The following is a 10,085-nucleotide window of genomic DNA, read 5'->3' as shown; positions in this document are numbered from 1 at the left end:
TGAGGGTTTGCATTAGGGGAGTGGCTATTAGAATTTAAAAAAGGACAATCATTAAGCAAAAATAATCAGCAGGACTTGCTATCTGACTAAATGTTGAGATCAAAGAAACACAGCAGCATAACAAACGTTATACCAGATAGATTGATACAAACTTTCTACAGCGAAACATGGCATTACTTTGAATCAAGATCTTATGTTTAAAACTTTATTTACACCTATTAGAATGGCTAAATGAAAATTGACAGTACCAATTGCTAGCAAATTACAAAGCAACAAGAACTCTCAGATGATAAGGCCACTTTGGAAGACTGTGACATTTTCTTACAAAGCTAAATATAGTCTTTTCATCCATGCCAGCAATTGTACGCCTACGTATTTACCCAATTTATTGAAAATGTATTTTAGAAACAAGTGGTGGTTCTAAGACTCGAGGCAAACGGAACCACACATGAATACCGTGCCCTAAAGTTGTTTCCAATTGAAACGTGAATGAACAATTCTGAAACTACTGTCTGTGCATGTGTGTGCTGGAATTGAACAAGTAAGGGACTGGCAGGAAGTGAACACCGACTTTTCTTATTGTTGAAGTAGTAGATTATAATTAATCAAGGAGGAGAAGTGGCAGTGGATTAATATAATCCTTGTGGTAATGGGTTATAGTCAGAAACATTGGTGTGAACTTGTACTTAGCTTGCTATAAAAAGATATGTATTGATATTTGTGGTATATATGCATACATTTCCTTCCTCTTGTTAGCTGACCTCTCAGAAGCAATAAGATCCCAATAGCAACATCCACATCTGCACCTAGATATTGGTCTCCTATGAACATAATCAGGAGCCTTGGTGGCACTGTTGAGAAATATTAGACTGTTAACCCCAAATTCAGCAGTTCAAGCCCAGCAGCCACTCCACAGATGAAATGTGGTGTTATCTGCCCCCCTGAAAATTAACAGCCTCCAAAATATAGGGTCACCGTGAATCCGAATCAACTTGATGGTAGTGGGTTTGATTTGTTATAAAACGAACCAGGACTCATTAGAAACATGGCTGATTCTAGCACTGGGGTAGAAAATATACAAGATGACCCTGGAATAGCTTGTAAGTGCCAGAAAGTGAGGAAGTTCTAATGATCAGCCTGGGGGGGGGTGGTATAGGGAAGATCCATAGGGGTGAACCAAAAGGGCTCTCAGGAGTCAAAGCTGAAATTATTCAGGGAGGGGGGAACGGGGAGGGAGGGGGAAAAAAAAAGAGGACCTGATGCAAGGGGCTTAAGTGGAGAGCAATTGCCTTGAGAATGATTGGGGCAGGGAATGTATGGATGTGCTTTATACAATTGATGTATGTATATGTATGGATTGTGATAAGAGTTGTACGAGTCCCTAATAAAATGTAAAAAAAAAGAAAAAAGGAGAAAAAAATGATTAGGGCAAAGACTGTACAGATGTGCTTTATACAATTGATGTATGTATATGTATGAACTATGATAAGAATTGTATTAGCCCCAATAAATTGTTTAAAAAAAGCTGAAATTATTTGAGCAAAATAAAAAATAGTATTGGGTTATAACCCCAAATATTAAATATCATGTATCCATACTGATTTTATTGAATGAATACATAAATTAAAAGGACAACATATCTTTGTTGTAGAAGATTCTCTGATGAAAATTTCCATGCAGATGAATTCCAAATAATTTATGTAAGAAGGTAGAACATTGATACCATCCTCCCCCAAATTGATGTCCTTCCAAAGAGTACAGCCTGGAGGAGGAGGTAAAAGAAAGTAACTTCACGGTAGAGAAACCTGACAGAGACTGCCTCAGCGAGGTGCTCAAGAATAACCTCAACAGTGATAAGTAGTGTGGATGGTATGTATCCCTGATATGATGTGATGAGCCCTGGCGCCCCCAAACCCATGAGCCCCCATCTAAATCATGAAAAGAACATCTATCCAATCCCAACTAAAGAGCATTCTCTACTACCTGAGCAGTACTTCTCAGAACAGGTAAGGCCGTCAGAAACAATGTGGAAACAAAAAAGCAAAACTCTGTGAAACTGTCACAGCTAAAAGGAAGACATATGACTGAATGAGGAGACATATGACTGAATGATATGCGAGTGAAGGGTAAACTATTGGGGGGGCATTGATTAGTAGTTTAAACTGTTGAATACAAAGTTGATTATCTGAAATGTAATCACCTACTTGACAATAAAAATGTTACAAATAAATAAATGTAATATAATGTAGGATCCTCATTGACATCCTAGAATAGAAAAAGGGCATTAGATAAAAACTAAAGGAATTGGAATAAAGTAAAGAATTTAGTTAATAATAATGTAGTTGGTTAAATAACAGTGACAAATATGCCATGATGTAAAGTGTTAATAAAAATTGAGTTTGGGGTCCACGGAGATTCTCTGTAGTATCTTCACAATTTTCTTTAAAAGTCAAAAACAATTTCAAAATAAAAGCCATATTTAAATTTTTAAATTCCTTTTGACTACTAGGAATTTTTTGTTTTAATAAATCATATTATTGGGGATTATTATAGCTCATCACATTCAATTATCAATTATGTCAAGCACATTTGTACATATGTTGCCATCAACATTTTCAAAATGGTTTTTGTTTTTCAGTTTGAGCCTTTTGTATTAGCTCTTCTTTTTTCCCTCCCTTCCCCATCCTCCAACCCTCATGGACCCCTGATAAATGATAAATTATTATTTTTATATCTTACACCACCTGCTGTCTCCCTTTGCCCACGTTATTGTTGTTCATCCCCCTGGGATGGTGGGGGGAGTTCCTATACATCGATCCTTATAGTCAGTTCCCCGTTTCTTCCCCTTCTCCCCCCACCCTTCCCCTATCCTCATGGTATCACTACTCCTATTACTGTGCCAGAGTGGTTTATCTGTCCTGGATTCCATGTGCGAAGAGCTCTTATCTGTACCAGTGTACTTGCTCTGGTCTAGCCAGAATTTGTAAAGTAGAACTGGGGCCATGATAGTTAGGGGGCAAGGGAAGCATTAAAGTACCAGAGGAATGGTGTGTGTTCTGACTTCTAGGAACTTATCTTTCATAAGACATAGGCACAAAATAATATTTTTTTAACAAGAAATATTTTTAAAGTGGGGAGGTGAGGGGATTTGGGGAGCAAACAAAGAATGTAGGATCAGGAGGGAACATTAGAACTGATTGTGATGTTGTATATACAACTTTTAAAAGGTGATTTTACTATGGAAATGTATGCTATGTGAATATTGTATCAAGAAAGCTACTGAAAAAGAAACCAAACATGACAATGGTTCCCATGGGTGAAGGAGCAAGAGTTTTTGCTTGGGAGATGTATTAGTCTGGGTACTTTAGAGAAACAAATTCACAGAAACTCATGTAAAAGAGAGAGTTTTATATAAAGGTTAAGTGAGCATCAAGAAAACATCCCAACCCAGTGCTGCCCAAGCCCACAAGTCCAACATTAGCCCATTAACACATATGTCCAACACCAATCCACAGAGTCCTCCTCCATCTCATAAAACAGAGGCGATGGTGCCGACTGCAGGAGGAAAGCCGAGTCAGTGAACGTGTAAGCATCTCAGCGCTGGCAGGGGTCTCCACATGGCTGCTTTAGCAACCAGGGCTGCATTGGGGTGGGTCCATATGGCTTCTCCTTGGGGATGTCTTGCAGGAAGTCAGCCTTGCAAGCTGAAACAGGAACGGCTAAGGCAGCACCCTGGTGCGGCCATCACAAAGCAAGAGACCCGAGAACTAGAAAGGTGAGGCTCACTAAGCCATTTATCTCTCCACCCTTCAATTAAATCCCACTTGTGTTTATCAGCCAGGTTGGCACAATAAACTAACTCAGGGGACATTGAATTTATATTAATAGTGGAGGACTAATTTGGAAAAGGGTATCAATAATGGTTGTACAACACAAAAAGTATAATCAATGGCACTGAATTATGCATGTATAAGTTATTGAATTGGAGAATGTTTTCTTGTGTTTTTTTGCCACAATTTAAAAAATAATTACCAGAATAACAATGAGTATAAGGAAGAAGAAAATGTTCTAGAAATGGTCGTGGTGATAATTGTACAACTCTTCTTTATATGATTGAATTATTGAAGTGTATGACATAGATGAAGTGCTAATAAAACTTTTAAAAAGTGAAGCTTGGGAGGGAGGGGGAAAAATGAGAAGCTGATTTCAAAGGCCTTAGTAGAAAGTAAATGTTTTGAGAATGATGATGGCAACAAATGTACAAATGTGCTTGACACAATGGATGTATATATAGAGTGAAATAAGAGTTGTGGAGGTGGGGGGGGGGGGGAAGAGGACCTGATGCAAAGGGCTTAAGTGGAGAGCAAATGCTTTGAAAATGATGAGGGCAAAGAATGTACGGATGTGCTTTATACAATTGATGTATGTATATGTGTGGATTGTGATAAGAGTTGTATGAGCCCCTAATAAAATGTTTAAAAAAAAAAAAGATAGGAGCATCCTACATGATGTGGTGGCTTGGCATCCCTCACCTGTGGGGTGACAATGGCTGTCGCTCTGTTATGATCTTTAAAAAGGAGTTTGCACCCTGAGCGCTACGGGCATGAAGAGTATGAGACCCCCTAGAAGGCTGAAGGAGCTGACCCAGTGGCAGGAGGAGGAGGCAGCCCAGAGGGACCCGTGATGGTGAACCCTGCCAGTGACTTCAAGGGCAAATACAGCCACCTTATCGGCAAGGACGCAGCCCACATGTTATTGGCCAACAAGACCTCCGCTGTGTGCCCATGGGTGGCCAACAAAGAGGGATACTCGCTCCATCGAAGAGACCATGAATGAGATCAGAGCTAAGAAGTGCCTGCGGCAGAGAGGCGGGGGAGGGAAGAGGAGCCACCTACCTCCTAGGCACCCTAGCTCCCTTTGGCCCCCCAGGGCAGGGCAGGGTGGAACAAGGCTGCTGCTATGAGAACCCATCCTAGAGCCCCCACCTTTGAACCAACCCCCTCCTCTCAGGCTGAGGAGGAGCAGGTGTTTGTGTCACTGCTGGAGTCTAGACATGTGTGGTATGTGTCACTGTGTGTACATGTGTGCAAGAGTGTGAACATACAGGTGGCTATTTAATCTATATTCTCCCCTATTAGACTCTCCTCCCCCAGGGGTTGCGTAACATTCAATAAACACTGTTTGGCCCAGGAAGAAGGAGAAGGAGAAGAAAGGAAGAAGAAATAATTTTGCTTAAAATGGTTAAAAAATTATTATTTTTTAGGTGAAAATAATGGTAGTGAATTTTATGAGTTTAGTTTCAGATATCAATGTGGAAAACAGCCTTCGTGGAAGCCAGAGAAACCCTTAAGAGAAGCATACTGTACAGGAGCAGACAAATATTTTTACTGTACCTGGGCACAAATCTTAAAAAGATAAGTTGTAGTCCTGCTTTCCCTGCCGAGAGAGTGTGTTGGCAATAAAGATTAAGCCGCTTTCCTCCCAGGTGAGTCCTTGTGACTATATTTTCTGTATTGCCCCTCTGGAAGGTTCAAACTGAACGGGGTTGGGGCACCAATTCTGTGAGCTTTCCTCCCCCTAATTCAAAGGGAAGGCTGCGATTGCAAGTCTGTGGGGGATCAGTACAGATACCCTGTCCACCGTTTTACAGGCTGTGAACAGGGCTGTAAGAGGCTGCATCCAAGACCCTTACCATGTGCCTCACAATGAAGTCCCTGCCTTTGTTCCCCTACCTTGGGCAACCTGAGGCTTCCCATTCCAGACAAACCCTTTCATATGACTTCTTGCATGGGCAACTTAGACAGCCACACCTTCCTCCTCTGGAAGCTTTCCTTGCTTGCTACCGTGGCATTCTGCCACAGACTTCAATAGCTCCCACAACTGGCCTAAGTTTGGAATCTTGTGGTCTGAGAACGCTCCTAATGAGAGAATAGTTAGCTTGCAACTCCCAGAACAAGAATCAGCATATCTTCCAAGTCATGGCCAGCTAGCATTTCGTGAGTCAGAACTTTTAAGTCTAAAGGACCCTTGAGGAATTCTCTAGTCTTCTTTAGTCTTTTAATAAAGGGAGATTGGGAAGATCAGGCACTGGCTAATCTCTCCCAGAAAAATCTCTGAGGTTATCTCTACAACCTCAACTGTCACCCTCTGATGTTTCTTATAAGAATCGGGAACAGGTCCTGGACGCCTTCTCAAGGAGCAATTTTAGTTTACAAGTGAGTGAACTGAGTCACTCTGAAGACTGATCTCAGAGACTCTGTGGAGTCTTTGAACTCAATTCAGTTCACCACACCCCTTGCTCATCAAGGCAGGCCCATAAATCCAGAGACGCAGCATGGCGTTCACCTGCAGGGCAGGTAACAGTGCCACCTACCAGATGTTCTTCCCCAGGAAAGTAGCTCTGTGTGTCAAAGAGCCCCAAACCTGCTCACTGCCATCGAGTCAATCCCAATTCATAAGGACCTGAAAGGACAATAGAAATGTCCTCATGGCTTTCTGAGACTATAATTAAACAGCAGTAGAAAGCAGGGCCCCAAAAGAACATCTATAGAGAGCTTAGTTGAGACAAATCTGATACAAACTCACAGTAGATACAAGAAAAGTTGTAGTCAGGACTGTCCTGAAATGTTTCATCTATTAAGCCATCTTATACCCTGGCATTGGTACCCTTGGTGGCCAGAAAAGAAAAGTGGCATGAGGCGGGGGCGGGGGGAAAAGCACACACAAAAGGAAAAACCAACCAGGGCCGGGCTTCTTCCGCAGAGTCTAGAAGATGCAGATGGTTGTGAGTGGAGGAGAATTGCTTCACCATTACAGAGCTTCAGTACACCATCACGCAGTGCAGGACATCTCTGAGAAATAAGCAGGTCTGTTTGTGGCCTCTGGGATTTGGTTAAAGCTCTAGACTCTCCCAATGACTCTGCCCTCAAGTTGACAGCGTGTTAAGTTAAGATGGAGCCATAATAAAGAGTCCAAAGAAAGCAGCGACGCTGTTCTGTGTACCCAGCATTCCAGGTGAAAATTAGAATTCCTCGAGAGTCACCAAAGGACTCAGAAACATTTTGTAACTCTCAGGAGCACTTGCTAGACCACTATTCAGAGCCATGACTCTCACAAATTCCTTACTCAGAAACCATTAGGGAAAATGTAACTTGATAGGATCTTTAGGGAAAGAGATTTGGAGGTGCCTTCAAAATTTTAAAAGCACATACTCTTTCCATTTAACAAATCCTCTTTTAATTCTGTGGGGAGAGTAGCACAGAACAACACATACACGAGCTCAACAACAGGCATACAGGATATTTATTGAAACCTTGCTTGTCCACCAACAGGAAGTGGTTTCACATAACTATGAAGTGACCTGCCATACCTTTGTTAAAAAGAATGACGAGTAAGTAAAGTCACAACGCACAGCTGAGTGGGGGGAAATTGCGATGATTTCCTCTTTTTTTAGTGAAACAATACACCTACTTGAATTTGCCTCCAATGAGTATAATGCTTCTGTAATGCAAGAACTGTTTTTCTAGCACCCCAACTATGCTTACCTTAAATCAATCTTTAGAGAATTAGTAAATGATTTTTCTTTCTTTTAAAAGATCTTTCTTGCCCTATCCGGAGTCTCCCTTCCCCCGCTTCTCTGCCGTCCATCTCCCAGGGAGGAGGTCACATGTGGATCCTTGTAATCAGTTCCCCCTTTCCAACCCACTCACCCTCCACTCCGGATAGGGCAAGATATGACAAAATAACAATCTGTGGATTATCAAGGGCTCATGAGGGAGGGGGGGCGGGGAGGGAGGTGGGGGGGAAAGAGGACCTGATGCAGAGGGCTTAAGTGGAGAGCAAATGCTTTGAGAGTGATTAGGGCAAAGAATGTAGGGATGTGCTTTATACAATTGATGTATGGATTGTGATAAGAGTTGTATGAGCCCCTAATAAAATGTTTTTTTTAAAAAAAGATCTTACTGTTATGAAGTTGTTTATCCATAGAGTAACAGAAAAGCAGTGTAATAACAGCAAGTCACCTCAGCACAGGTTCAGTGGGCAGCTTTGCTGGGGGGTGCGATCCAGAAGCAGAGGGCGAGAATGGCTGCCCGACTTGAAGAAGGGAATGAATGTCGTGGAGTGGTACGTGCAGACGCTGACTGTGGAATCGGTTTATGTTATGCTGCGCATGTCTGCAACAGTAGCAAATAAGTTTGCCTTTGAAATTAGGAGGTAGAAAATTACAGAAAGCAATTTAGAACACAGTTCTTAGGCCCAATCTAGGGAATTACATGAACTCAGAAAAGTGAACTCAGCCACAATTATTTTTTATGTTTCAACACAATTTAAAAATAATTTTATTGACATACATATCACATATACAACTTAATTATTCAATCATCTTAAGATTGTGCAATCATCACCACACTCAATTTCCAAACATTTTTCTCCTCCATTTTTCCACCTCTACCCCCATTCTCCCTTATGTCCCCAAGTAATTATCAACCCAGTTACTGACTTTAACTGGATTTCAGATACAGAAAACCATGTAAAAACACAGGAAGCAATCAAACAAAAACAACTTCAACAATGACTAGACAAAACATAGAAAACCTTCAATCAAAAAGAAAGCAGAAAATATTAAAAACTGAAATAACTCCTCTGCCATGCCCCCAAGAAACTATTGTCAGTTACTCTCTCTAATTTACTTATCCTGGATTTCGTGTACTGAAAAACATATAGTGGTGTTGATTTTAAACCCTGGAGAAAAGAAAATTATACAAGTTTAGGCTGGCTTCAACCTGCAATACATGAATTGTTGACTTGTACAGATTAGACTCTTAAATGACTGGACACTCTTTACACAAACAATAAGAGTTAGTGATCGGGCAAAACTTTCAATAGCATTCACAAGGCAGAGCCATGCCTACCAGACTAGTATATGTCATAAGAAAACAAGGAGGGCATTAAAATAGTAAATATATGATAGTGGCGGACCACCATTCATTGGGCACCCTCGGAGCAAGAGAACTGAACCAAAGTTCAACAATCATCAATTCCAGAACTTTGGGAGAACAGTTTTCTTCTCACACTAGGGAATGTTTCAGCCTTAAGTCCAAAGGAGTATGTTGGTGCCTAAAATCTGCTACAGGTGAATTTGAGATAAAGCCCAGTTCACTTAGGATACATACACACATTTTCTTTATTGCAAATAACATTTTCCTTCATTTCTCACAATGTGGTCTATACACTCCAGCCAATTCTAAAAGCCTTTCAGAGAGTACATGGTAATTACATAATCTGGTGTCAATTTGAGGATTAAGAGTGTAGGGGTAGAGTCTAGCCTGTCCATCAGGATACAGCCAATGAGGGCTCTGTGTGGGCATGGCCTTCTCCTGAGGATTCTGCGAACTCCTGTAATTCCTCCTTGGAGGCGGGAGGGAGACACTCTCTGGCTCTGCTCACTCCCTGCCAGACATTCCTGTGGAGAAAACACATGGAGAGAAGCCAATGGAGCCAGAGAAGCCATGTGGAGACCCACATGGAAACCCCTGCCAGCGCTGAGATGTTTACCACCACCACTGGATCCACAAGACTTCCCACTCACTGGCCTGTGATCTTGCATTCAGCATTATTGCATGTGTTTTGTGAGTCTGAAGGAGACTTTATAGACTGGTATCAGACATATGGGCTAATATTGGACTTATGGACTTGATCTGGACTAGGCTGGGATGTTTTCTCATTATTCAATTGCTCTTGTCTATAAATTCTTTCTTATACACATGAGTGTGCCTATGAGTTTGTTTCTCTAGTCCACCTGGGCTAACACAGTGGATATGAAGTCAAAGCTGGTTTCATAATTCTTCTAAGATAGCCCTTTATCTTAGAATAACCTTTTCCACTGATTGACTTTTACACCAATGGCACAAATGTTCACATGGGTGAAAATTATTGGTCTCGTAGCATGATTGAAGACAATGGCATCAAACTGTACTAGTAGTTAATGTATTTCATCAGTAGATACTGGAGAAGCCCTGGTGGCATCGTGGATTACTTTATTGGGCGGCTAACATCAAGGTCAGCAGTTCAAAACCTTCAGCTGC

This window comes from Tenrec ecaudatus, chromosome 2 (genome assembly GCF_050624435.1).
Source record: "Tenrec ecaudatus isolate mTenEca1 chromosome 2, mTenEca1.hap1, whole genome shotgun sequence".
In the NCBI taxonomy this organism is placed as follows: domain Eukaryota; kingdom Metazoa; phylum Chordata; class Mammalia; order Afrosoricida; family Tenrecidae; genus Tenrec; species Tenrec ecaudatus.
The sequence above is the reverse complement of the archived record's forward strand: the minus strand, read 5'-3'. Positions refer to the sequence as shown.